This window comes from Neopsephotus bourkii, unplaced genomic scaffold (genome assembly GCF_033783945.1).
Source record: "Neopsephotus bourkii isolate Nb327-2 ecotype Australia unplaced genomic scaffold, CSIRO-AGI_Nbou_v1 NB_1053, whole genome shotgun sequence".
In the NCBI taxonomy this organism is placed as follows: Eukaryota; Metazoa; Chordata; class Aves; order Psittaciformes; family Psittacidae; genus Neopsephotus; species Neopsephotus bourkii.
The window spans coordinates 4424699-4450236 of record NW_026901542.1 but is presented as its reverse complement, the minus strand read 5'-3'; the positions used below and the strand labels follow the sequence as shown (position 1 = coordinate 4450236).

The 25538-nt window shown below is 39.2% G+C and overlaps 1 long non-coding RNA gene across 1 annotated transcript; it reads right to left on the bottom strand.

Moving 5' to 3' along the window:
- Nucleotides 1-2409: 2409 nt before the first annotated feature.
- On the bottom strand, nt 2410-23773 carry LOC133216486 (uncharacterized). Its single transcript, XR_009726656.1, has 3 exons — nt 23167-23773; nt 3040-3126; nt 2410-2577 (listed from the first exon to the last, which is right to left on the bottom strand). It is a non-coding gene; the product is annotated as an uncharacterized LOC133216486 (long non-coding RNA).
- Between the last annotated feature and the right edge of the window lie 1765 nt (nt 23774-25538).

Genomic DNA, 25538 nt, shown 5'->3' with positions numbered 1-25538 from the left:
TGAAGGTTTATATTACATCCTCCTCTGGAAAAGAATAAGCTGAGTTCAGTTCAGTTTAAGACATGCACTGGAATTTTGTTCACATTTACACAGGTGCGACCTGCCTGGTGTCAAAGATCCATAAATGAGGGCAGAGTTTGGTCTGTACTTTGTGATACCTTTTGGTACTGGCATTTTTTTATTCAGTCATGTTTAGAGGACTTGGAGAAATAGCATGAAACTCCTGACCTCAGCTAGAATCTACTGTACAAATTCTAGCTTATGTTTAAGTTAGATCTTTATAAGATTTATCAAATCATAGTGTAATTCATTTTGACTCAAGAAATTGGTTAGTATTAGACTCCATATCAGTACAGATGAGTGAAAGGCTCTTTACAAAGTAATCTGTTTGTCAGGGAAAAAAAGAAAGCTTTTGAGGGACTAGAAATTATTCTGAATTTGTGGAAAATTGAGTGATCGTTTCAGTCGACATAAAAATGACTATTTTCAGAACAACAGGGTTTTTTTTTTGTTGTTTCTCTTTATATATATATATATATTTATTTCACACTTCAAAATTACCTTGGTTTGGGGCAGTTATGATGAAAAGAGAGGAATTAGATTCACAAAACTGCCAGTAGTCCTATACAACAAATTTGGCACATTGATTAGAAAATCACCTAAGAGGTGGAAGATCATCATTCAGATCCATGTGAAACAGAGGTCTGATACACAGCATGGATTTTAAACATTGTTTGTTATCTCTCCTGTGTGTTTTAAACAGCTGGCAAACACAGTAGTTGATGCAGAGTTGGATATCATCAACAGAAAAACAAATGAGCTCAGAATACCAGATCTCAGAATCATCTTGGGAATCTAACTTTTAAATTTCTCCTAAATGTAAAGACAGAACTCCCACATGATGAGTAAGTCTTCCACCCAGTCCTTCTGGCACAGGTTTTCCTGGGGAGTGAAAAAAGACAGGGTACCAGTATTTGCTCTTCCATCACTGACACACTTTTCATCTCTATGTGGCTCCTGTGAAGCTGTCAATCACACACTCTTCAGTCGTGTATGTGCCCCAGCTTCTCCCTAGCTTCTTTACAGCTGTAGAGAACCTGAATTACAAAAGGGAAGAAGATTGTAGGTGTGTCAGGGTGTATCTCTGCTTTTCTGTTATTGACGTGAGCCTATCTGTATCATGCATCTTGGCATAAGGTTTCGCACCAACACAGAATCCAATGTAGGGGCACCACCCATGCTATGCACATAGCAAGGAAAGAAACTTCTCTTCTGCCAGTCTGGTTTGGGGTTGGATGCTTAGAGGACTTTGGGGTACACTATGATTTGTCACTTCCTGTAATGCCTTAATTTTTTGGGGGGACACTCATTTTGCAGCAAGGTACTTTCACACAATCTTGTTTACTAAAAAAAAAAAAAAAGAAAATATAAAAAAAAAAGCATTATAAACCACATTTTTGCCGAACAAGGGTCTGACAAATAAAAGACAATTTCTTGAATTTTAACACTTCTCCCAAGAAACAGTTTCCTCAGTTTTGTTTTGTATTTTGGCTTTCCTGCAGGATCAAGGTTCTTTTGCTTTTCTGACCTTCGGTTTGTGGGCTTATCTGCTCTTAGTGCATGCAACTCAAACAGAAGTTTCTAAGGCTCATGACCTTACACTGAAAACTCCTCTATAAAATCTACTTGCCTTGGTGCTGATCTTGTCGTTTGACCTTGGGCAGTGGTACACATTGTTTCTGCAGGCTTACTTACTTACCTGGGGTATTTTGATGCTCAGTGGAGATTTACTAGCTACTACAACAGCACCCCTTTCTGTGATCCTGTATTATGCCCTTCTACAGCTCTGTACCCTTTCCAGTGTAACATCCTGGCTGTGCAAGATTAGGAGGAAACACTTTTTTAACCTGACATGGTCCAGTGAGTGAATGGAATCATACTAGTAACATGCAGGCCTGTAATTGATCAAGTCTGCATTATTCATACTTCCTACAAGAACAGAATAGCAGAAGGCTAACAAACTTCATTTAACATGAAATTTCTCATATGCACAATGAATTAGCAAGGGCTTAATTTGGATCAATAGAGAAATCCCTCAGAATAATTAATTAATCTCTTTAACACACTATTGTTTGTTGTGAGGTCAACATTTTCTCCCTTTCCACTTTATCATGCTCACCTTTTCCCCTGTAAACCCTACTCTGTTCTAACTTTCAGACAGAACAATTGAATAAAATATGCAGCTACTGACAGGGTTTCATACATCATTTGCCAGCGAAAGCCAAAAAGTGATTAGCCAACAGTCTTTTGAAATTAAGCTTGACTTTGAATTCTGAATTTCTGGCAAACTGTTGACTGCAGCCCTGACAAGCCCTCAGTAACACTTCAGAAATACAGAAGTTGTACGAGTGGAGAAGAAATGTTTGTCTTTTATTGTCGTTCAGGACTACTTTCTTCCAAAATCTTCTTTCCCAGTCTTATTTTAACTCTTCTGTGGACAAAATCTGCTCAGGAACCTGTGGTAAGAAGTGTCCAGGTGACACCATAGTCCTCTACAGTTGTCTTGTTTCCAGCCTACTCTGTATGTGCCAGCTGAAAAGGAAGAAGCACCCTGCAGATTCCATTATTAAATTTACACATTACAAGGTTATGCATAGAAAACAAAGTAGAATATATTTTCCATTTGGGCTTCAATCTATAGCCTAAATGTGATAAACAGTTTGTCTAATGCTTTTCAGGTGTTTCCTTTTCCATCATGTATATAACAACTTCATACTGAGCAGGGAAAAGAAGGACTCATAAAATTCCAAGGCAAACATCCAAGTTGAATTGCAGGATGGTGGCCATTTCATGTTTTATAGAATAAAAAACAACATCTAATAAAACATAATGCATAAACATTTGCTACTAAGATATTAGTACCAAGTTCATAGTATATTTTGGATCAAAAGCACAGAATACTGCTTCTACCACCAAGGTCAACTCCAAAAGAGCATGTTGTGTGTATAAGACAGCTATAACTGAACCACTTACCTTGACATGTCCTCTACTTAGCCTTGAAGGTAATGTGTTAGACCCTGTACTAAGCTGTTTGGCTGGAAATACTTCTGCTTCGGACCTCAACATCTAAAAAAAAAGAAAAAACTAAGAAAAAAAAAGTGCTATTTCACTATCTGCTGGATCTCACTTTGAGTGTGTGGAACGACTGGGGTCACTTTACCAAGAGTCACAGAAGTGAGGGACAAGAGTAGCTGTAAGTGCTTGCAGCCCTGACCTGCCTGCCTGGGGTTAGTCTGCCTGAGGCTAACGCTGATGTGGCTTTTTTCACATGATGCAGGAACAGGCAAAGGGCAGGGACTAAGGCCTCTCTCCCCTTCAGAGTATCAGTGGTAAATGTCATCTCTACATTAAGCAGCAAGGCAGTTCACACAGGGTATGAAAGTGAATACTGGGCTTCTGTGCTGCCTGAAACACAGACAACTCCTTATGCAAGCAAATGCTGCAGTGACACTTAGCACAGGTTACATTTAGTGCCCATAACACACAGCATGCATTCTGCACAGCAGTGCTGGTGCAGCATTTTCCCTGCTGCCTGTTCTTTTATTAGCAATGGCAGGGGAAAAATGATACTTCCTGTACATAAGGACAAAGTGTGAGGAATTATACAGCAATCTTTTGCCTCATTTGTTTCTGTTGTGATCACAATATTTAATTTAATGCATGCTTGGGTGCATACAATGGGTTCAGTAAAGTTGAACCCTGTCAGATCTGGAACAACACCCTTTCCCCAGATTACTCCTGGGAAAAAAGAAAGTGATACCTAAGTGACTCACATGGCAATTTAGATTCCATGAGAACCACAAAAAAAAAGATATTCTAAATAGTTGATAAAATTGTACAAAATAGGCTCTAATTGTTTTTAAAATTTCTTTTTTAAATTGTCTCCAGTATACTTTCAGCTTAAGTCCACAATTTGAAGTCATAACACTGAGGACTTATAAAGTATTGTTAAACAAAGCTTTATTTTTTTCCCTGCTGCATTTTCAGAGCTAAGGTATTTTGCTTCAACACACCCCACTCTCACATGTACTGGACATAAACAGGGCCTATCTGGGACTGGAGAGGGCAGACTGGTAAGGGAAGCAGGACAGCTGAAATATTTTAATTCTATGAAAACATTAAATAACCTCATACTTGCATTTTTCCTTTACTGACATAGCATAGTTTATTATGGAAAGGAGGGGGAATATAGAGAACAGGAGCTGTGCTTTGGTCTGCTATTCCTATTGCCTGTGTATGCAGTTTATAAATAGGTCTGGTATAGGAATACCTGTAAAAAAGAAAAGTTTCAAGCCATTAGCTTACATACACATAGTTTGCAATGTAGTACCACAAGGATTCTATGTCCTTTCCAAAGTCACATTTGTCAGACTGATGTTTTTATTCCCTTGCACAGCACATATGCTCTCTAGGTCTCTCAAACATTAACCCTCATCACTTTGAGGATGTATCTAGCCCTTCCTCAGTGTCTAGGCAGAAAGGACCTTCATTCTCAGTAGCAGGAAACAACATTCTTTCCAGACAAGTCACTGAGTGACTTCATTCATATACCTGATTCATCTGACTCAACCTAGACAGCTACGTCTTCATTAGTTTCTCTATACTATTCCACAGCCAAGAGGAGTAAACTGATATCAGTTAGAAATCAATCCAGACTTCTGGCATGGGCACTTCAATCCCAGACCCTTACATCAATTTAGCTTTAAGGATGCCTAACTACATTTTAAAAACCTGTATTAACCACCCAGACCAATTTCAGACTGCCAGCAGAAGGGTGTTACAGTAATCAAACTCCTAAGACTAAAAACAAGTTCCTTGGAGTGACGCATTTGTACAACTGTAAATATGACCACCTAAATTGATACAGTTTTGGTGTGTAGAGTCTCCCTGAAGCTCACCATCTGTTAGGTTATAAAGCTATTTGCTGTTCAACCAAATTAGACACGCAAGAGGCTTTACACTATAAAAAAGAAGTTTTTTCCTATAAAAGTCATCACTTCCTAATAGTGATTAAAAAAACCCCAACCAGCTAAATAAGGGTGTATTTAGCACCAAGGGCTAACGTTGGGAAAAAAAAAGCCATCCTTTCTAGTAGCATGTTTTTTGTGTATCTTTAATGTTTTACTCTTACCTCATAATTTCTCTCAAGAGAAAGTGGCCAAAACATCTCTGTACAGGTTTTTCTCTGGCGTATATACCCACAGGATCTTTCCTTTTATTTTTGCTGTTCGTGTTTTGGCTTCACACATATATCTGATGCTCCTCTTTCAAGTACTTAGGATCCACCAATACAATTCCAAATTATGAATTACCTCACCCCTTGATAGATATCTGTGTTTTGGGTGGAGGCTGTTCTTGTTTCAGTCACCTGATTCCATAAGGAATGTTAAGTGTATCTTACACTTATGTATACTGACACCCGATTATTATACTCACTAACTTCAATGCATGTGCAAAGCACAAGAAAATAAATATATGTATATATATTTTTTCCAGTTTTTAGTAGGAATTATGTGAATACTGTTGCCTCTACTTCTCTAAAATATCTGCTTTTATAGAAATTCTTGTGGAGAGGTTGTACATAGGTTGCAGGAAGTCTCCCTCTGATAAATGCAAGGGTGGATTCTGGCTACATAGAGAATCCAGTTAACAGAAAATGAGTTTGTCCTATTGGTGATGAAAGCTTCTTGCATATTGGGATGTGTTAGCAAATTCATAGCCAGAAGACTGAGGGAAGTGGTTACTTCTCTATACTCAGCACTCATGACACCGCAACTGGGATATTGTGTCAAGGTTTCTGTCTCTGTACAACAGAGAGCAGGGAGCAAGAACTGGAGAGAACCCATCACAGTGGACCAGAATTATGAGGTGGGTGGATAAGGTAGGGTGAGAAAGCTGGGTTTGTTCAGCTTAGAGAAAAAGTTAAAGAAGGGTTCTGTTTCAGTCTTCAGCTACCAAAAGGAGGTTATGGAGAAGATGAAGATGAACTTTTCTTAGAAGTACACAGTGAAAAAACAAGATGCAGTGGTCACAAGCTGCAACAGGAGAAATTCAGTCGAGATGCAAAAAGGAATGTTTGCATGAGAGTAGCCAAGAAATGGAATGTGTGTCCTGAGAAGTAGTGCAATATCCACCCTTAGAGATAACTCAAGCCTTGATGATGCAAGGCCCTGAGCAATCTTACTTCACTTTGAAGCTAGCCTTGCTTTGAGTAGGGGCCTAAAATTCATTAATTCCTTTGGTCACTTTTGGTCTGAGGTACTCTATCATTCAAAGCACCCCAATGGTTGGCAAAAATAAGTAAATCCTAGGGAGAAAATGAAATGTTGTTTTAAGCAGAAGGAAACAAAGCACTAACATATGCAAATAAGAAAAGAAAGTTCTTGCAAGTTGACAATATCCTGTTTAACTTTGTTCCTGTCCTTCATTAAGCATGTCCAACAGATTAAACTCTATTTTCTTACCCATACCTTAACCCCTACTGATGGAGATAAAACTTCTACAGATTTATCATTGCATAGAAAAGCTTTTCACCAAAGGGTAAGAATAATCCCTTAGGATGAGTATCCACTATGCATCCTCAAAATTTGAGCACACCAGGGTATTAATATCTCCCAAGAAGATGGCTTATGCAAAAGAAGTTCTGCTTTCACTTACTGGGAGTGAGAACAGATATTTTTTTCTCTCAGTCTTCTGCCAAGCAGTTTGCACTTAGATTTATGATCATGGAATCATAGAATAGTTTCGGTTGGAAAGGATCTTTAAAGGCCATCTAGCCCAACTTGCCTGCAATAAGCAAGGACATCTTCAACTAGATCAGGTTGCCCAGAACCACATCCAGCCTGGCCTTCAGGAATGGTGCATCCATCCATCTCGGTGCAACCTGTTGCAGTATTTTAACACCCTCACTGTAATGTTTTTTTTCCTCATGTTTAGCCTGAATCCCCCCTCTCAGTTTAAAACCATCACCCCTCATCCTATCACAACAGACCCTGCTTAAAAATCTTTCTCAATCTTTCCTACAGCCCCTTTTACGAACTGGAAGCCCACAGTAAGGTCTCCCAGAGTCTTCTTTTCTCCAGGCTGAACAAGCCTAACTCTCTCAGCCTTTCCTCATAGGAGAGGTGCTCCAGCCCTCTGATCATTTCTGTGGCCCTCCTCTGGACTTGCTCCAACTGGTTCATGTCTTTCCTGTGCTGAGGACTCCAAGCTGGTTTTCATGTACTTATCTGTTTCTTCCTTTGATACTTGATTTGCTTTTATTTTCCCTAAAATACTTTCTTTTAACTGATATATCAAAATATGTGAGGCTAGTGACACATTCAATTATCATGGCTGAACTTATTATTATAAAAATACAATGTAAAGATCAGAGGTTCAGGAACCCTTTCTTTCTTTTTCATTATCCTCCTGTTTCTTTATCAGTTTGAATCAGTTTTATCAGTTTCACACTAGAAATGAATAAAGCAGTAGTACATCTTAGAGATGAATAGAGTTATTAAAAAAATGTAATGTTAACATTTCTTACCTAGTAAATCCCAGCGCACCCTATTGAAGCATTATCCTAAATAGTATTTAATATAACCAACAAGCAGGCCTACATTTTGATAAATTTTAAAACCTCAAGATATTTAGATATGGATCCAGTAAACTAAGAATCCTGAAAATTGAATGGCTATTTCAGCTGTGAATGAGGTAAACATTTCTTTTTCTTTTTTTTATTTTTAATTATCATCTCACTTTAATTCTTTCTTATTTAGTGTTTCTCAGAACTTTGTCAACTCCACACAGTTTTACTGCCTTATGAGTTACTAGAAATCATCCTTTCTTTTATATATATATATGAACACATATATATATGTATGTATATAATTTTCACTCTCCATAAATCCCAGAGTAGGTGTTGCCTGAGTAGTGATGGTGGTGACTGAACTCCTCTGAAGCCAGTATCAACCAGCAATAACAGGTCTGTACCAGCCACATCAGTGAGCACATGAATATACTTTGCATGTTTTAATACCAAGGAACTCTGACATTTTTCAGGGAGTGGTAGAGGTTGTATATCTTTTAGAAAGTTCATGAGATTTCAAGAATCATTCTGAAAATCAGAGGTTTTTAAAAGTACAGTGACAATCAGAGTTTCGAAACTCAGTAAGCTGTCCCAGGTACAATAGAAATGCATCTTGAGAGGCTGCTATTTTGTTATTGGGTGTACAGTGTTTGCTAATAGATACGTGGTTCACTTAAAAAAATGAAATAAAACACAGCATAAAACTTCATTGCATAAAATTTCATTTGCCTCTTTGGGGAGTTAAATTTCACATAGTTCCACTGCTTTCTCTATAGAACGGGTAATGATGATAGGACTTGCTAATACAATTGGAATTACTCAGAGAGAAGGATATGGGACAGAGAGTAAAATCATAATCCTTCTCTTACTTGCCTGTCCTACCTGCAGACTGTCAGTCAATAAATAGGTTTTGGCTGGATACTGTTTAAATACTAGAGAATGCAGGAAGAAACATTTGGATTTCTGAAACTACAACTTTCTTGTGCTTCCTAATTTTTAAGCATCACCATCAATACTAATTGCAATTATTTTTTTTCTTTACCTCCATCATTCCGATTTCATTATATCTCCCACATGTTGCTTGGCAGCTGGATACTTACTAAGATTACAGGATATGAGAAAGCAGGGATATTTTCCTCTTGGCATTCATGAATGAACCTTTCCTAGGGTACAGGTGCTTTCTTTCAAGACTTCAAAACCCTTCTCCAGGGAGACAGGATACTGTTTATTTTATAGAAATTGTTTTCAGAAGTAAATAATTGCTGTTATATGCTGAATATGTTTGTATGCATAGATATTGCTATTTGGAGAGTCAAGGTAAGGAGGAGGAAATATTAAACATAACAAAAACACAATTAAACTTATCCCAGATACCCAAAGGAATACAAGTCTTTCCCATTTCTGACCAAGAATTGATGTTAAAATACAGTTCACAGCAAATGTTTGTTATACGCTCATTAAAGTCACTCCCTCAGTCTGACCCATATTGTGCATGCTCAAAATTAGGACCATATTTGTGGCTGCAGCTGTCAAACTTTTGTATACCACGTCACTGTCATCTTGCAGTACATACAGAATGGGCTTGCAAAGTGTCTGAGGCACAAATCAGTTTTTGTTATCTGTCTTTCAAGTAAATTAATTAACTGTGACTACCACAGATTGTTTTTGAGACAGCTGCTCTTAAACTTACAATTGCAGCCAGAAACTGAAATGTTTATGAATACAGTGCTAGAACCAGTAATTATATAAATTCTATGCTTTTTAAATGACAAACCACTTGCAAGATGCCCAGTCACCAATGAAAGTAAATTGTATCTTAAAAAATAAAATAAACTATTTATGTTTTTCTTGGTTTAGAGATTTGTTTCCTGGCTGCAAAGGTTGCAAAACACATGGAAGAAAATAATGCATCAGCAGTGAGAAATAAAATAGCCCTACAACTTGCTGTATCTGTAAAGACAATGAATGTTCAGGACTGTTCACCCCTAATTGCTTCCAGACTTCCTCAAGAAGAGTGTTTTTATTATTATTATTATTTATTATTATCTTATTTGCTATTTCTTTTTACATCCATTGTAAAGGAGCTTCCAATATTATTGTATCAAGCATATGGCAGAATAGATTCCCTATATTAAACCTATAGGCATCAGAAATAAAAAGTCCAATATAATCAGTGACCTTGCCCATGGCAGCGGGTTGGACCTGGGTGATCTTCAGGTTCTTTCAAACCCAAACCATTCTGTGATTCTGTTCTTCTATGTTCCCCGAGAGGCCATCTTAAACATATTATCCTGATTTTTATTTTTTCCCCTGAATTTATCCCAAATATATAGTTTCTGTATTTTAAAACTTTTCATTATGAAATACAGTTTTTGCAATGAAAGTCAGAACTTTTAGTTATAACAGAGTATCAGTAATGTTAAACAGAAGAGCTCTGAAATTTCCTTTCCCAGGAATGTGTGTGTGCATTTAAATCAATTTAAAATCTTAAAGCAGCATTTCATTGATAGACAAGCAAAATCACAGACATTTTAAAAACATTTTTTTATGACACGAGAATCATAGAATAGAATCATCGACTAGTTAGTATTGGAAAAGACCTTAAGATCATCTAGTTCTAAGCCCCCTGCCATGGGCAGGGACACCTCACACTAAACCATGTCACCCAAGGCTCTGTCCAACCAGGTCTTGAGCATCTCCAGGGATGGAGGATTCACAACTTCCTTGGGCAACCCATTCCAGTGCCTCACCACCCTAACAGTAAAAAATTTCTTCCTTATATCCAATGGGCAAATTGAGAAAAAAAAAAAAAAATTAAAAAATCACTCTAGTATGTTTACAATAATAAAGACTAACCTGTAAAAATAATTAAGATTTCACTGCGCAGCAGCCATGGGGAAATGAGAGCAAAATAGTATTAAAACGACAGAGCAATGTATTTTAAAACACATAATAAAAAACTTTCAAAAAATCTAGTGAAATTGCTTGTAAAATTAAAACTTGTGCTTTTTGTGTAGGAGTTTGCAAAGAGCACAGTAGGAATGTAAAGGACTATGGCACTTCTCTAAGATCGGCATGTTGAACAGGAATTTCAGAAACCATGAGAGCCATCTCGTCACTCTGTTCAGTCATTGACACAAAATGCTCACTGACTCCTCGGGGAAATACTTATCCTAATAAATACAAAGTTCCACACTTTCTTCAACAGAAAATTTTCACTCTGGACCTGCTCTGGTACATATCTACATGAAAAGGAGGGAAGGGAACAGAATGGAAGGGAAAGCAAGACAAGACAAGGCAAAGCAAGGGAAGACAAGGCAGAGCTTTGGCCTTTTTGGATTGGAGAAGCTCTGTCACTCTGGAGCATAGCAGTAAACTATATGACTGTTAGATGACTGTATGACTGTATAACTCCAGAAGACACAACCAGGGAAGACTTGAAATGAAGATCTAATAACTGTTAAAAAACATGAAGACATGAGGGAAATCATTGGAAGTCAAAGCCATGTGCAAGATGATGGACATGTTTGCACTCAGTCCATTTTCCTATGCATTTCTGTGAAGCCATATGACCAAAATCTGTGTTTCTTCTCTGCTGAGCTAATAATCACAATAGTAAAATATAAAGATATTCCTAAAAAATTGCTGGGAGGTTTGGGGTCTTTTTAGTGAAAACTCGTGGCAAATGAGCAGAAACCCTCTCCTCCTCCATCATGGCTCCAGTCATATGTGTCTACCTGAGGAACTTTCAAACTGGTTCAGAACATGTAATTACTGTCCATATCTTGGGTCAGAAAGTCTTTCAGTTGGTCTTCTGTACATTCCTTCATTCATAATAAATCATAATTAAGAAATTAACACTTATAGAGCTGTTATACTGAGCAGAATCTATGCCACAGCTTCCCATTTCTCATTAGAAGAGGAAATTATTATCAGTCCCAACAAATTTCATGTATTTTTAAAGAGAAATAAGAAAAGCTTTCCATTGATTTTATCATTTTGTCTTCCTTCAACAGATTGTCTCATCACTTTATGGGAAAACTTCTTGAGTAATTTTAGGAGATAAATTTTCCAGTGAATCATCTTTTGTTTTAATGCAGTAATTTATTTGATTAGGCTTTTTGTGAATATTATGTGCTATTGAAAACTATCTTGCAAGCCATCTGTTTAAACAAACCTCAACCCATGCTTTATCAGTAAGCTATTCATAGAAAGGTTTCAGCTGATTTTGCTGTTACTGGTCTCCTAAGTCATGACCCTGTTGCCCTACATTTTTATTATTTTTTTTTAATTTGCATAACTGTATGCAGAAAATCCATTCCTTTTTGAAACAAAAGTTTCATCAAACGTATTTTCTTCATTAAATAAATCGATGCTGTAGCCCTGAAATTAATTTCATACAGACACTCATATTATGAGACTTAGCTAAGAAAGTTACAATGTGGGTTCATAGTATGATTACAGAATTATGATTAGGAAATTAAAAAAAAACAAACACAAACAAACAAAACCACACCACATTTACTTCTTACTACCATTGCACATTCACTTTTATTGAGTAGTTTGTTGACTTTCTAAAAAATATCCTTACATTGGAAATAATTTTGTGAGGTGGGCTGATGCCAACCTCATGAAGATTAACCATTACCCTACACCTGGGTCGGAGCAATCCCAGACACAGCTACAGGTTGGGCAGAGAAGAGATTCAGAGCAGCCCTGCAGAGAAGGACTTCGGGGTGCTGGTCGATGAGAAAATGAACATGAGCGGCAGTGTGCACTTGCAACCCAGAAAGCCAACCGTATCCTCACTTGGAGTATTGTGTACAGTTCTGGTGTCCTCAGCGTAAAAAGGACATGGAATTGTTGGAACAAGTGCAGAGGAGGGCCACGAGGATGATCAGGGGACTGGAGCACCTCCCATATGAAGATAGGCTGAGAAAGTTGGGGCTGTTCAGCCTGGAGAAGATAAGGCTGCGTGGAGACCTCATAGCATCCTTCTAGGTTCTGAAGGTGGCCTACAGGGATGCTGGAGAGGGACTCTTCATTAGGAACTGTAGTGATAGGACAAAGGATGATGGGTTAAAACTTAAACAGGGGAAGTTTAGATTGGATATAAGGAAGAAATTCTTTCCTGTTGAGGTGGTGAGGCACTGGAATGGGTTGCCCAGGGAGGTTGTGAATACTCCATCCTGGGCAGTGTTCAAGGCCAGGTTGGACGAGGCCTTGGTTGATATGGTTTAGTGCGAGGTGTCCCTGCCCATGGCAGGGGGGTTGGAGCTTGATGATCTTAAGGTCCTTTCCAACCCTAACTATTCTATGATTCTATGATTCTATAATAAACCTTTCTCAGTTTAGCAGAAGAAAATTGCTGATCACTCTAGATATTTACACAGACAATCCAAATGGTCCCTTTTAAAGTCATTTCATCAGGGATCCTCCTTCCTCCATCATAATTCTCCAAGGTGAACATTCTTGCAGGCAGACTTGCTGGCATTAGCTACTCCTACTGTTCTTATTGCTGACTGGGATCCTTACACTTCCTCCAGACAGTCAGAGAACTGGAGATGGGCAAATCAAAGTTTTATAAAATAATAAAGTCAGGCAGCATCACATAAACAGCTGTCTCCACAGCAGAAGGGCAGTTCATTTTAGTGGTTTTCAGAGACGAAAATGAGTTTTAGCGACAGACTGTACTTGTAATACAAGGAGGTAGAAAGTAAGTTACAGAAACCTAAAGATTACTTTGGTCTAAAGATGTTTCAAGGATAAAGAACCAGTCTTAGCCAAGTCTAAATCATATTATAGCTTTTAAATTATTAACAGTCCAAAACATTTATAAGCCTTCTGCATGTGTCCAGCTGTCTTGATAATGCTCAACCTCAATTATCACATTATTGAGAAAGAGCTTTAGCAGCAGAATGCAGTGCTCTATGCTAAATACGGGTCCTCAGCTGAGGTTACAGCATGTGTGTAGTATATGGAGTGCTTACTTGGATACACAAAACAATTCCTGGGAGTTTTATTCCTTGCAAGATCATCTGCTAGAAAAGAGAGATTAATAACAATTATATAGTTGTTCACAGTGGGCTATATATATGTTTTATGCACTTCTTGAGTCCTCCAAGTCCAGCTGAAACATAGAAGGGCAGGAGCAGAATTAGCAGAAACCAGTTCATACCATTATGGGTTTGGATGTTTAATAAGGAGTTGAGCATATTGTAAATCTACCCCAGCTTCCTGTCTGATAATTCAAGAATGGCCTACCAATCTCTGATTGCTATAAATACCAAAGGAAACCATTATTTTGAATATAAAAAATAAAAACTTATTTAGAAAAAAATGCAGAAATGTCAAATGTAAGTCACATATATGACTCATCTTGAGGATCCTTTAGAATGTTTTTTTTTTCTGAGGAAAGCAGTAGGAAATCTTATTTGGAACTATTAAAATGTAAAAGGACAGTATATGGGAAAAAATGTCTAAGACAGATTCCTGCAGTGTGAATGAGAAAATAAATGGGTCTGGGGGGAGGAGCTGCCATTCATTTATTTCTTCCATCCCCATTTTCCACAATCTTGTCTAAAGAAAAGCAACACAGTGGTCAAACACTGAGAAAATTATAGAAGTGGAAGCTACATTGTACAGGGCCTGTTATAGGCATAGTATATGATCTGTGGCATCAAGTAATTCAGCTAATCTGTAAAGGAAATTGGTGTCTCCTTGTAAAAATGTGAGAAATTTGGATGAATTCCAGTGTAAAATACAAATTTTACAATTAAAAAAAAAAGTTGCTAAAGTAATGAGTGATTGGTAGAGATGGTGTCTGGAGGTCATTTCCACCACTCTCATTATTCTCAAACAATTCTTGTTTAATCCTCCTGTTCTACTGCAGTCTGGAGGTTTCTGTCAGTCAGATTAGAGTGAGACTTCCTGGGATTTTTGAAAGATGTTTCAGAAAGATGCTCACAAGGGATGTTGTTTGTATGCTCATTCCCATAGCTTAGAGATGACAGTTTTAGATTGCTCATTATGCTTGCTGTGCCAATAAAATATAATAAATCTGGAGATAAAAACAAGGAAACAGATTTGGGGTGTCAACAGCTGAAAAACTTCTTTTAGTTTGAGTTATATTCTTTGGCAAGAGAGATTTAAAAAAAAAAGGAAAAAGACAGAAAGACGGGTTCTTACATTTGAAAATGCCATTTCTCTGAGGAGGGTGGATATTTAAATATTCATGTGAAGCTCTTGCCTACAGCTCTGTGTTCTCGTTCACCCTTGTCATTGGTCAGAAAAGGTCAAAAATTTCTGGCCAAAAATTCAGTTACACGTTGTCTACACCTGACATCAATTGCTGAAGCAAAGGGTACATTTTTGTTTCTGTGGGAACATTGCTGACAGATTCTACAGGGAAAATTGGCAAGAAAGAATACTTTTCCCCAGTGTTCTGTAACTAGATATAACTGATTCACTAATAAAAGCAGAATATTAACAGTTCAGTGCTCCCTTCAGTTTTACCTATTAGGAGTTATTCAAATCATGAAGACAATTCCATTGAGATGGAGGTGACAAGGAAGGTAAGTTCCTGTTTCCTTTTGGATTTAATTATCTCTGTTATCCTGTGGTGGGTTGAGCCTGGCTGGATGCCAGGTGCCTACTAAAGCCACTCTTTGGACAGGGGAGAGAAAATATGACAAAAGGCTTGTGAGTTGCGGTAAGGACAGGGAGATACTCAGCAGTTACCATCACAAGCAAAACAGACTCAACTCGGGGGTAATTAGTTTAATTTATTACCAATCAAATCAGAGAAGGGTAATGAAAATTAAACCAAAATCTTCAAACACCTTTCTCCCACACCTCTGTTCTTCCCAGGCTCAAATTCACTCCCAATTTCATTACCTTCTCCCCTTGCCAGGTGTACAGGAGAACAGTGGTTGCAGTCAGTTCATCACATGTTGTCTCTGCCACTCCTTCCTCCTCTGGGATAGAACTGCTCACACTCTTCCCCTGCTCCAGCGTGGGGTCCCTCCCACAGGAGACAGTCCTTCATGAACTTATCCAACAGGAGTCCTACCCACAGGCTGCAGTTCTTCATGAACTGCTCCAGCGCGAGTCCCTTCCACAGGGTGCAGACCCTCAGGAACAGGCTGCTCCAGTGTGAGTCTGCCATGGGGTCCCAAGTCCTCCCAGGAAACTTGTGTTGGTGTGGACATCCCTCTGCTCTGGTGTGGCATCTTCCACAGGCTGCAGGTGGATAGCTGTTCTACTGTGGACCTCTATGGGCTGCAGGGGCACAGCCTGCCTCACCAAGGGCTGCACCATGGGCTGCAGGGGAATCTCTGCTCCAGTGCCTGGAGCTCCTACGCCTCACCCTCTGCACTGACCTTGGGGTCTGCAGTGTTGTTTCTCTTACATATTCTCATCACTCCTTTCTCCATCTGCAATTGCTTCTGCGCAATATCATTTTCCTCTTCTTAAATGTGTTATCCCAGAAGTGCTGCCACCACTGCTGATAGGCTCAGCCCTGGTCAGCGGCAGGTCTGTCTTGGAGCCAGCTGGCATTAGCTCTATGAGACATGGGGGTTGCTCATAGCAGCTTCTCACAGAAGTCACCTCAGTAGCCCCAGCTACTGAGATAAAAAAAATATAACATATCTCTCTTTACATAAATAAAGAATATATAATAGACTACATAGAGTGATATACATAAATTATAATAATGTGAGTTATAGTTAAATAGTATATATTTATACATGGTATAAAAATATAATGTTATATATGCATTCAACATTATTAAATATTAAATAACAAGAATTATGCATTCTAACTCCCTTCTTACAGATAGTACTCAAAGAAGGTGATTGTAATGTGTTTCCCTGGAGTCCATAAGTAATGTGATATAAACATCTGTGTACCAGAGCTTTTGGAAAAGCAGCCCCCCAGCCCATCAAAATGGCAGTAAAGGAGTTGTGATAGTAGCTGTGATAGCTTGCAGGGTTTCAAGCATATTGTGTATGTGTCACATCGCTTCAAGCCAGAGAGTGTTCTTGACTGGAAGGGCCTGCTGGTTCTGTGTCACTTGGTTTCACAGACAAGGTAACATTGGTGGAATGTTTTGGGGAAAAAGGCACTGTTAAACACACTCAAATTTAGGGATTGGCTCTTTCCAAGAGATGGGAGACCTCAAAATTATACAGTCACAACAAAACTATTCTGAACTCAACTACCATAAAGATAAAAGCATATATTTGCTAAGCTGAAATAGGTTGAAGAGCAAACAAAGCATCTAAAGACATAAGCATGGCAAAAGGAAACAAACAAATCCGTTTCAATTAGCATTTAAATTAGTCTTAAAAATTTTGTTTACCCTTTGTGGCTCAGCTCTTATGCCACAGTATAGCTCCTAACTGAGAATCTTGATCTTCACATCCTCATATGAAACACTTATGGTTCATTTTCTGGTATACCATAGGTTTCTTTTGGGGATTTGCTCAGATTCAGGGCTTTTTTGTCTTCCCCACTGAGTGCTTTCTGACCAGAGCAGCAGGCAAAACTGTGCATCTGGAGTGGAGGGAGTATTAGATGATTACATGAAAAGTCACATGAAACTGCACCTTTATTCCTCTGAAACAGTCAGTGTGAAAGGAGTTTATGACCTGCCTGCTACTCAGCCTACAGCTTGGAAAACGCTTATATTGCTGGTCATAGCCCTATTAAAGCTCTAGATACCTGGATGAACTAAAGTGCAAGTTTACTGATCCCTAAAAAAGCCAATATTTCTCTTTTATTCTCCAGTCATCCAGCTCTCCCATGTACCCAGTGTGTGCTCCCAAAGCTTGCTAGAGCCAGTGCAATGTATTCACCAGACTGTTCTATAAGATGGTTGAACTCACAGGCTGGCCAACTTTAACCTGTGAAAAATGGCTTTTCTTTTGCATTACCAGGTTGAGTTACATCAGAGAAGAGTCTTAAGAACATCAAAGGTTTCACTGGAATGAAGCAGAGAAAGAACTCACAGAGGCAGATGCTGCTTTTATCTGAAAGTTGTTGGGCATTGACTTATTGACACTAGCTACTGTCTTCTGATGTTTGAATCACAAAGTGGTGCTTTCAAACAGCATAACAGGAACATCTAAGTAAGCTGCCTCATGTTTTCGGAAACATTTGTTACGTTGACTAAAATGGCTATTGAAATTCAACCTCAGTTCACATATGGTTTCATCTGCCTCCTGTATTTTGGGGCTAAAAAGAATCCAAAACCCCAAACTGTGAAACATTAAAAATTCACTCTCCTCTTCTCCCAAAGCTCCACATTATGTATTTTACACAAGTTGTTCAATATGTTTCTCTAGAAGTGCATCTTCCTGTCTGTGGCATTTAAAATACAACAGGATTCCCAGCACCACAGTGGACACTCTTTCTGATAGGCTTCACGCTTTGATGATAGCTCAAGAGGACAGAATTGATATTGTCCTTCAGTGGTACATTTATCATGGATTATCTTGATTTTGCATGCATTGAAATGTCAGCTAGTTTAATCTTACTAAAGAGACTGCATGAATGTCAGATGTGCAAACCAGAAGAAAGACCATATGAGTTCAACTGATTGCACTTGTCTAAAATGAGTAGTGGATCTAGGAATCTAGGAGTTGGCTAGTGTACAGCATAAAGTACAGACCATGGGGCAGGGGGATAAGCAAGTCAACTAAAGTGCATAGAAAATGCTAAACCACTCCTTTGTTCCTCTTTTAAAGGATCCTGTCTAATTTAACTCATATGAACTAAAAACGTCACTGGATATTCAGCAGTGTCTGTAAAACTTTGCAGGTGGTTGAAATGTTTTTGCTCACTAAAGAAAGTTGTGTTCTAAATGTAAAGACAAACTCCTTGCTTGGTAGAAAGATTTAACACTTTGGCAGCTCTTTAGCTTCTCAGAGTCTTGCAAAAACATTACTACAGGAGTGTTGACTCCTGTGAAGCAGGCAAATATTATTATCCTCTTTTTATATATGGGCAACTTGTGAGACAGAGGCTGCAGCTTGCCTAGGCCCAAGACCACACAGAAAGCTGGTGGAAAAGCCAGCGCTAGGATTCAAGCATTCCTGGATCCCAGCCTAGCGCACAATCCACCAGACAGCCTGTCTGCAGCCCCTTGCTATTGCTGTGTGAAGCTACCCAGCTTTTGCCTTATGACTGTAAAAATTATGCTTCCTGCAAGTGTTTATGGGATTGCTCCAGGGCAAAGCTTCACTGATGCTGCTGGAAAACACAGATTACTCTAGCAAAAATGTGGGGGAAGGGAAACATTCTGGAATAAAATTATTAACCAACTGCCTTCACAACCAGACATTAAGCAAATAATATAAAATATATGTTCCAGTCAAAACTGTTCTTTAGTTTTACTGACTCCCAAAGAAACCATGAGGGTTATTTTATTGTTGTCACCTGTAAGCAGAGATTTACACTACAAAATAATGAAATCACATAGTCTCAACTCACATAAAAGTTCAGTTAAGGAAACTGCGGAAGTAAACAGTTGCTTGCAATTGATGAAAATCTTTGTGGCTGCCTCTGCAAAATGCAGCCTCAACCTGAGGAACACGGACAAACCAGACCTTCATGTGGGAGAGAAGGAACTGCACAGCTCCTTTACAGCAACACTGCCATGTGACTAGAAGGCATCTATACCTGTGCTGTAGGTATGGCAATAAAAAACACTGGGGCCTCCTTATCTTTCCCAGTAAATTCCTATCTGTGTTTAGCAGAAATGCTACAGGCATGGAAATATTACAGAAGAAGGAAGAAATGTATTGATAGGGAAAGGCTGGCACATGCACTTTTTGGAAGTGGAATTTGGCTACCAGCGCATGAAGGAACACTTCAAAGAAGGAGGTGGTGGAGCTTCAGTTATAGGAGAGGGCTGTTGCTCCCTAATGATGGACTATCCAGAACCCTCTAAAAGCTATGTTAGGACATGATTTTTGCAGCAGGTCAGGAGGTAATGCTGCTTTATAAATATTTAATATTCTGTTGCCACTTTTGGCTTTACAATACTGGTTCTCTATAATTCAGTTCTGGTTGACCCTGAGAAATAATGCCAGGCATCATTGCAAATTCTATACCTGGCCAACTCACACAATGTGTTAATCCAGTTTTGAGAGACCAGCCTTTTCAAATAAGAAGCATTTCTTGCTGCAGTCCTAGTCTCACAGGCAATTGCTGCCAGGTCCAGCATCAGAAAGAAGGTAAATTTGGGAAGGCTGCTTGGGACATGAGAAGCAGGAAAACAGCATCCAGAGTGAAGAAAAGCACAATTCTTCATTGAGCTAGAGAGAAAAGTAAGACCCTCCATGCAGCCTGTAACTCTTTTTTGGACCATTTCCATGGGCAGATTCCTTCCAACTCTCCTTCAAAAAGGTTTAATAAGCAGTGCTTCATTATGTTGGCATCCTACCTCCAGATGATACAGATAGTGCCATATAGCCTGAAGTGTGATATTAAACACCTAGATCTGAATTCCTGCCTCAGTAGTATGCTGTAAACTTTGCTGAACTTGCTTTTCACTTTTCATCTTAGTCTGTCCTCCTCTTTCTTCATTCTGTTGTATCTTATTTTCTAACAGACTACATTGGCTCTTTTTCTGCACCATGGTTACATCTACACAAGAAAATTAGGTAAAGCTAGGGTACTGACCTGTGACTATTCATACCATATAAGTGTTGGTGTTCTCCCTTGCACATATTTAACCTCTGAGCACTATACCAGTCACTTCCAGTTATGGTTCAGGGGATCACATGTCAGGCAGTAGGAGCTACGAGGGAAGAGGGGACACATTTAACTGACATTCCAGCCACAGCACTCACACTTGGGCACAGACAACAGGCTCTGGTCTGTTTTATTTTTTCACGTAAGTAATATGTGTGACTGACATTCTTCCCACATTCTTTGTTCTTTCATCAGTCTCAAAGAAGAAAAGCAGAACTCAGCAAAGGCTTTGTTTCAGTACGGTTTTTGTATGTTTGTGTCCAGGGTTACTTGGGATTTTTATTGTTTTGTTTTAATATAAAGCATTTACTGCTGATATGCCTTTATAAGTTAGGGGACTCGAAAGATTTAGGCTAAGCAAAACAGAAGGCAATGCAGTCTGCATTACCTGTAAGATGCCTGCAGGAGTTAATTTCAGAGCTTTGGGCCAATCCTGAGAAAGATACAGTTCCTGCATAATTTAGCATAATGCTTTGGTAGACAGATCTCCTGTCCTTGAGAAATGAAGATGTTGCCCCTTGCTGATTGTATATTGCTCGTTTTACTTGGGCAACAAAAACGTTGTTGAAGATGATGTAACCTTCTCAATGGGTTACAAAATCATTTAAATAACTTGTGTCTTCAAGGACAAGAAGGTTGAGGATCAGGGATGAAATGCTATACTCCTTAGGAATGACTGGTCTTTTCACTTAATATCTAAAACCGTACTCTCAGGAATATTACTCAAATCTTGCATTAACTCTGCTGATACTGAGTCAGAGAGAGATCAGGAAGCTTTCTAAAAATAATACAAATAGATTTCAAATATCACATGTGGGGGTGGCGATTCCTTCAGGAGTCCGGAGAGGAAGGGCGACTGGACCTGGAGTCAAACTGGAAGTTGACAATCTAATGTAATGAGGGAGTGAGACCGTTGTTGTTATGATCATATAGATGTAGTGTTCTGAGAGCAGTAGCAAGCATCCACGGACATCTATGCTGTCTGGTTACCAAGAAAAAGAAATAAATGTATAAGCATTATAGACATCAGGCTCCTCCTTTTCATGAAGTCACTGATTTAGATAATTAAAAAAAAATATTCCACATCTCTGAGCCAGCATATTCCTGTTCTCCAACAGGCTGTGAATATTTGATTTTTATGCATTTCCAGTTGATGTGAATAGTGGTGAGAGATAAAGAAACGAAACTCAAATCATCCATTGTTCCTTTTCCAGCATGGCTGTACTTCAGACAATCAGGAACTCAGACTGTATTTATGAACCCTATTTGAAAGCACTTATTCTGCTGCAAAAGGATAGATTTCACTAAATGCCACATCCAAACACAGATCTTTCTGATAATTTATCTAGAAAGGGGCAATGGCATTTGCAGGCATAAACAACACTCAGAGGCACTTAAGAAAGTAATTTTTTTTTTAAGCCATACATACATTGCTGACTTCTCAGAGAGGTTAGAACTTTATGAGATTCACAATCAAAAACTGATGTGACCTACATAAAAGAATCACTCTGATTTCTTAATTAAACCAAGCTGTAACTGCACACTCAGTTAACAGCCGCCAAAGAAATTATGCAATAAATCTTCTGACTGTCTTCCAAGAATGTGGAGAGGAAAGCAGTGATGAAGAAGACAGTGGCGAGGAAGAACAAGATGGCAATGTTCTGTTGTATCTTATTTAACGTCCCCTTGCAGAGGGTCTAAGGCTTCCAGCACACAAGCCAAACAACTGAAATGATCACATCTGTAGCACTAGGTTGGGGGAAGAGATAAAATGTTTTAACAGCTTCTTTTCTTTTCTCCTTTACCTAGTTTGCTTCAGGATCTGATTTCTTTCTGAAGGGGTGGGCTCAGTGCCTGCCAGGAGCCCAGCAGGGCATGTTTACTCTGAGGCACACAGAGATGTTTCCCTTTCTTCTCAAGTGATTTTGTTTTAAGGAGGGAGGGTGGTGAATTCTCTCAAGAAAGGTTCTCTTAAAACAAACACACCTTACGAAAATGTGTTAATTTGAAGGTTCTTTTTCTGTCTTATGAAAAGTCTGTACAAAAAATAAACCGAGGAAAACCACATCACACACTACTGCTGCATAGCTGTCTTCTCTGTCTACTGGACCAGCCTTTCCAAAATGCTTGTCATCTGCAGTGTCTCAGGCAAGGACTGTAACCGCATTGTGGATTTCCTGTGATTTCAGCCTTTGCTTGCTCTCCACCAGAACAGCTGTATCGCTGCCAGCCTCTAGCAGAGCCAGACAAAGCTGCTTGGAGCTGTGATTTGCACCAGTACAGCTTACTACAGTTCCATGTAGATTTCTATTATTAAAACTGCTTTACTCAATATACACCAGATGCAGCTGCATTTATGGTAAATTTACTGAATGGATAAACTCTCCCATGCCAAAATCTAAAATACTGAGTTCGGTTCATCAGAGATAATAAGCCATGCCAAAGACCCTGACAATCTTTCTATTTTCTTGTCCACATCCCATAAATAGGGTTTCACTCTAATATTTGAGAGTTTTCAAGCCAGTGGATATACACACAGCATACAGGGAGCAAATATGTTCAAGTCATAGATGATAAATGAGCAGTGTGACAAGAACAATATCCTTCGTTCCTTCCCTCAGCCTTCTCACATGCCCAGTGTTCACACACATGGAAGAACAAAAATACCTTTTAAAGACAAAAATAAGATTGTCAGCTTAATGCAGTTACCCAAGACAGCATGCTAGGAAGAAAACAAACAAACAAAACAAAACCCAGCAACAAGGAAACCTTACCGACAGTAAGATTTATTAGTTGGGTGGTGATTCCACTGTAATTTTGTCTTGCTGCTTTGAGACAGCAGATCTACATGCTCATGTGTGGTCCCAGCATTCAGGGTGTGGTCAGATCTTGAGCTCTGGGAAGGGGTTTTGGAACAGTCCTGCTAATTTTGTTAAGCAGTCAGTGTTTCATCCCACAGGAAATATTATGAACTCCTGGTATTTACAGCTCAGTGTCTGCCAGTCCTCACTGCAGTCATCAGCACAGAACAATTTTGTTTGCAATGCCCTACTTGTCAGAGATGAAGTCAGATCTTTTCCTGGTTCATTGAATGATAGGTCTTTGATGACAATTTTTTTTTTTCCCCGTCTGTCTCCAGTTGGGAGTATGGAGAAAAATCTCTTCTCTTTATTCCCTGGTGACACTTCAAGTCTAAACTATCCTTAGAAAATGTGTTTTGGTTTAGTCATCTGCTTACAGAGACCCATTTGCTTGACTTTATTGGATGGAATTTGAGAAATAGCAATCCGTGTAAACTCGTGACTTGCTTCTTGCAGGTTGCTACCAAAAGGGCAGAAGGAACAAAAGGGACACCAGTTATTTGACAGCTACACCAACTTTCTCACTTCCACATGCTCTAAAAACTGTTGTCTTTGATCTAAAAAGCTCTTAGATGTTGCCAGCCAGGATTTCAGAGAGGTGTCCATTCATCCGATGAACTGAAGCAGCTCAGCATGGTAGACTCTAACCACCTTAGCCTGGCCTTCACTTCCCTAGGTGCTCTGTAACAGACTGGGTTTGTTGCTTGTAGGCTAAGCCAGTGTGCCAGACTTAAATCCATGCTGGTGACATGAAGGGCAGTCATCCCTGTTGTTAACTCCGCTGACCCTTCTCCTTCTTCTATCCAAATTGTTACTGGGAAAATAACTATTAAAACAATTCTCATCTGAAAACTGAGACTAACAGTTCCTAGTGTGCACATACACAAAGAGATGGAGCTGCTTTTTAAATGGTAACATTTCCAGGGGTTAGAATCACGGAGTCATGGAAGTTCTGAGGGACCTCAGGAGTTCCTGCAGCATAAACCCCTGAGCAATGCCACTTGTAACCAGCTGCTCCTTTGACTTTGAACTATTGTCAGCTACCACTTGAGCCCCAAAACCAGTCAGATTTCATTCACCTTGTAATCCACCCATAGGTCCTATTTCCCTGATCTGGCCACAAAGATACTATGGCAAACTTTGTCACAAACTTGACTTATGTCAATGTGAATAATAAGTCAGTCACAGAACTGCACCTTTCAGCTGCAGCTTAAGAAATGCCTTAAGTTAATATAAACTGTCACTGACACTGAAAGGTGTTGCTCCCTCTCCCAGAACCACCTGGCCAGCATAAATCTGTGTGTGAGAATCAAATCAGGGAAACTGCTGTGGCTGGCAATGAATAAAAGAGTAAATGTCTACCATACCATTTCCTGATTTGATTCCTTGTGAAGCTGCAGAAATGTTTGTGCTAGAACAAAAGACAGAAAGGCACAGAGAAGGGCTAAGAACTTCATGGAGGTGAAACTGCTTCTACACACAGCACTATTAGTGCAAGCTGAATTAAAGTGTCCAGTTGTAGACTGAAGTACTGTGCCAGGGTCACAGGTCTCAGCCATTTACTTGTTTGCTCTAAATAATAGCGATAACTTTGTTACACATGTTTACATTTCTAAATTGTGTGCCTTAGTTTACAAACAGGGGAGATCAAATGAATCAAAGGCATAGGAAAATCAAATACCCTCAGTGACACTGTTGCATTCAGTTATGCTCATCCTGCACCAGTAGTAGCAACCAAAGAACCAAAAGGCTTTTTAAGCAATCTGTAAAGTGGTTTTCATGTCGCCTATCATCAGTTAGCTCCTTGCCAACTTTGCAGCAGCTACCAGGTCTTCTCCACCTGGCAAAGGCCAGCATGAGTAATAGGTACATGGGATACCTTCTCAGTTCTTCATCAGCCAAACCTACATGAGGCAAGTGTAGGTGAGCTCCCACCAGAGACTGCCTGGAGTACCCTCTGCTTGGGATATTTAGCCTCCAGTTCTCCTCCAGGCCTTTGTAAAGCAGTCAAACATACATGACCTGTGTCAGGGAAAGACCTGTCTGCGCACTATCTTTTCTTTCTGGTTTTCCAGAAAAGGAAAATTAAATGAGTGCATGAGAAGAGAATCCTGGCAAGCCTTAGCCTGGTCTGAAGCCTGGTTGTGGAGGGGAATCTGATGCAAATTAGCATGCAGATTTAGTGCAGTGATAGTGACTGGCCCATACTTCTGTATCTACATACTGCTTTCCTTAAAAATTCCAGAAATAACTTTTTTTATTATTTCTTTAAAAGGGGGAAAATC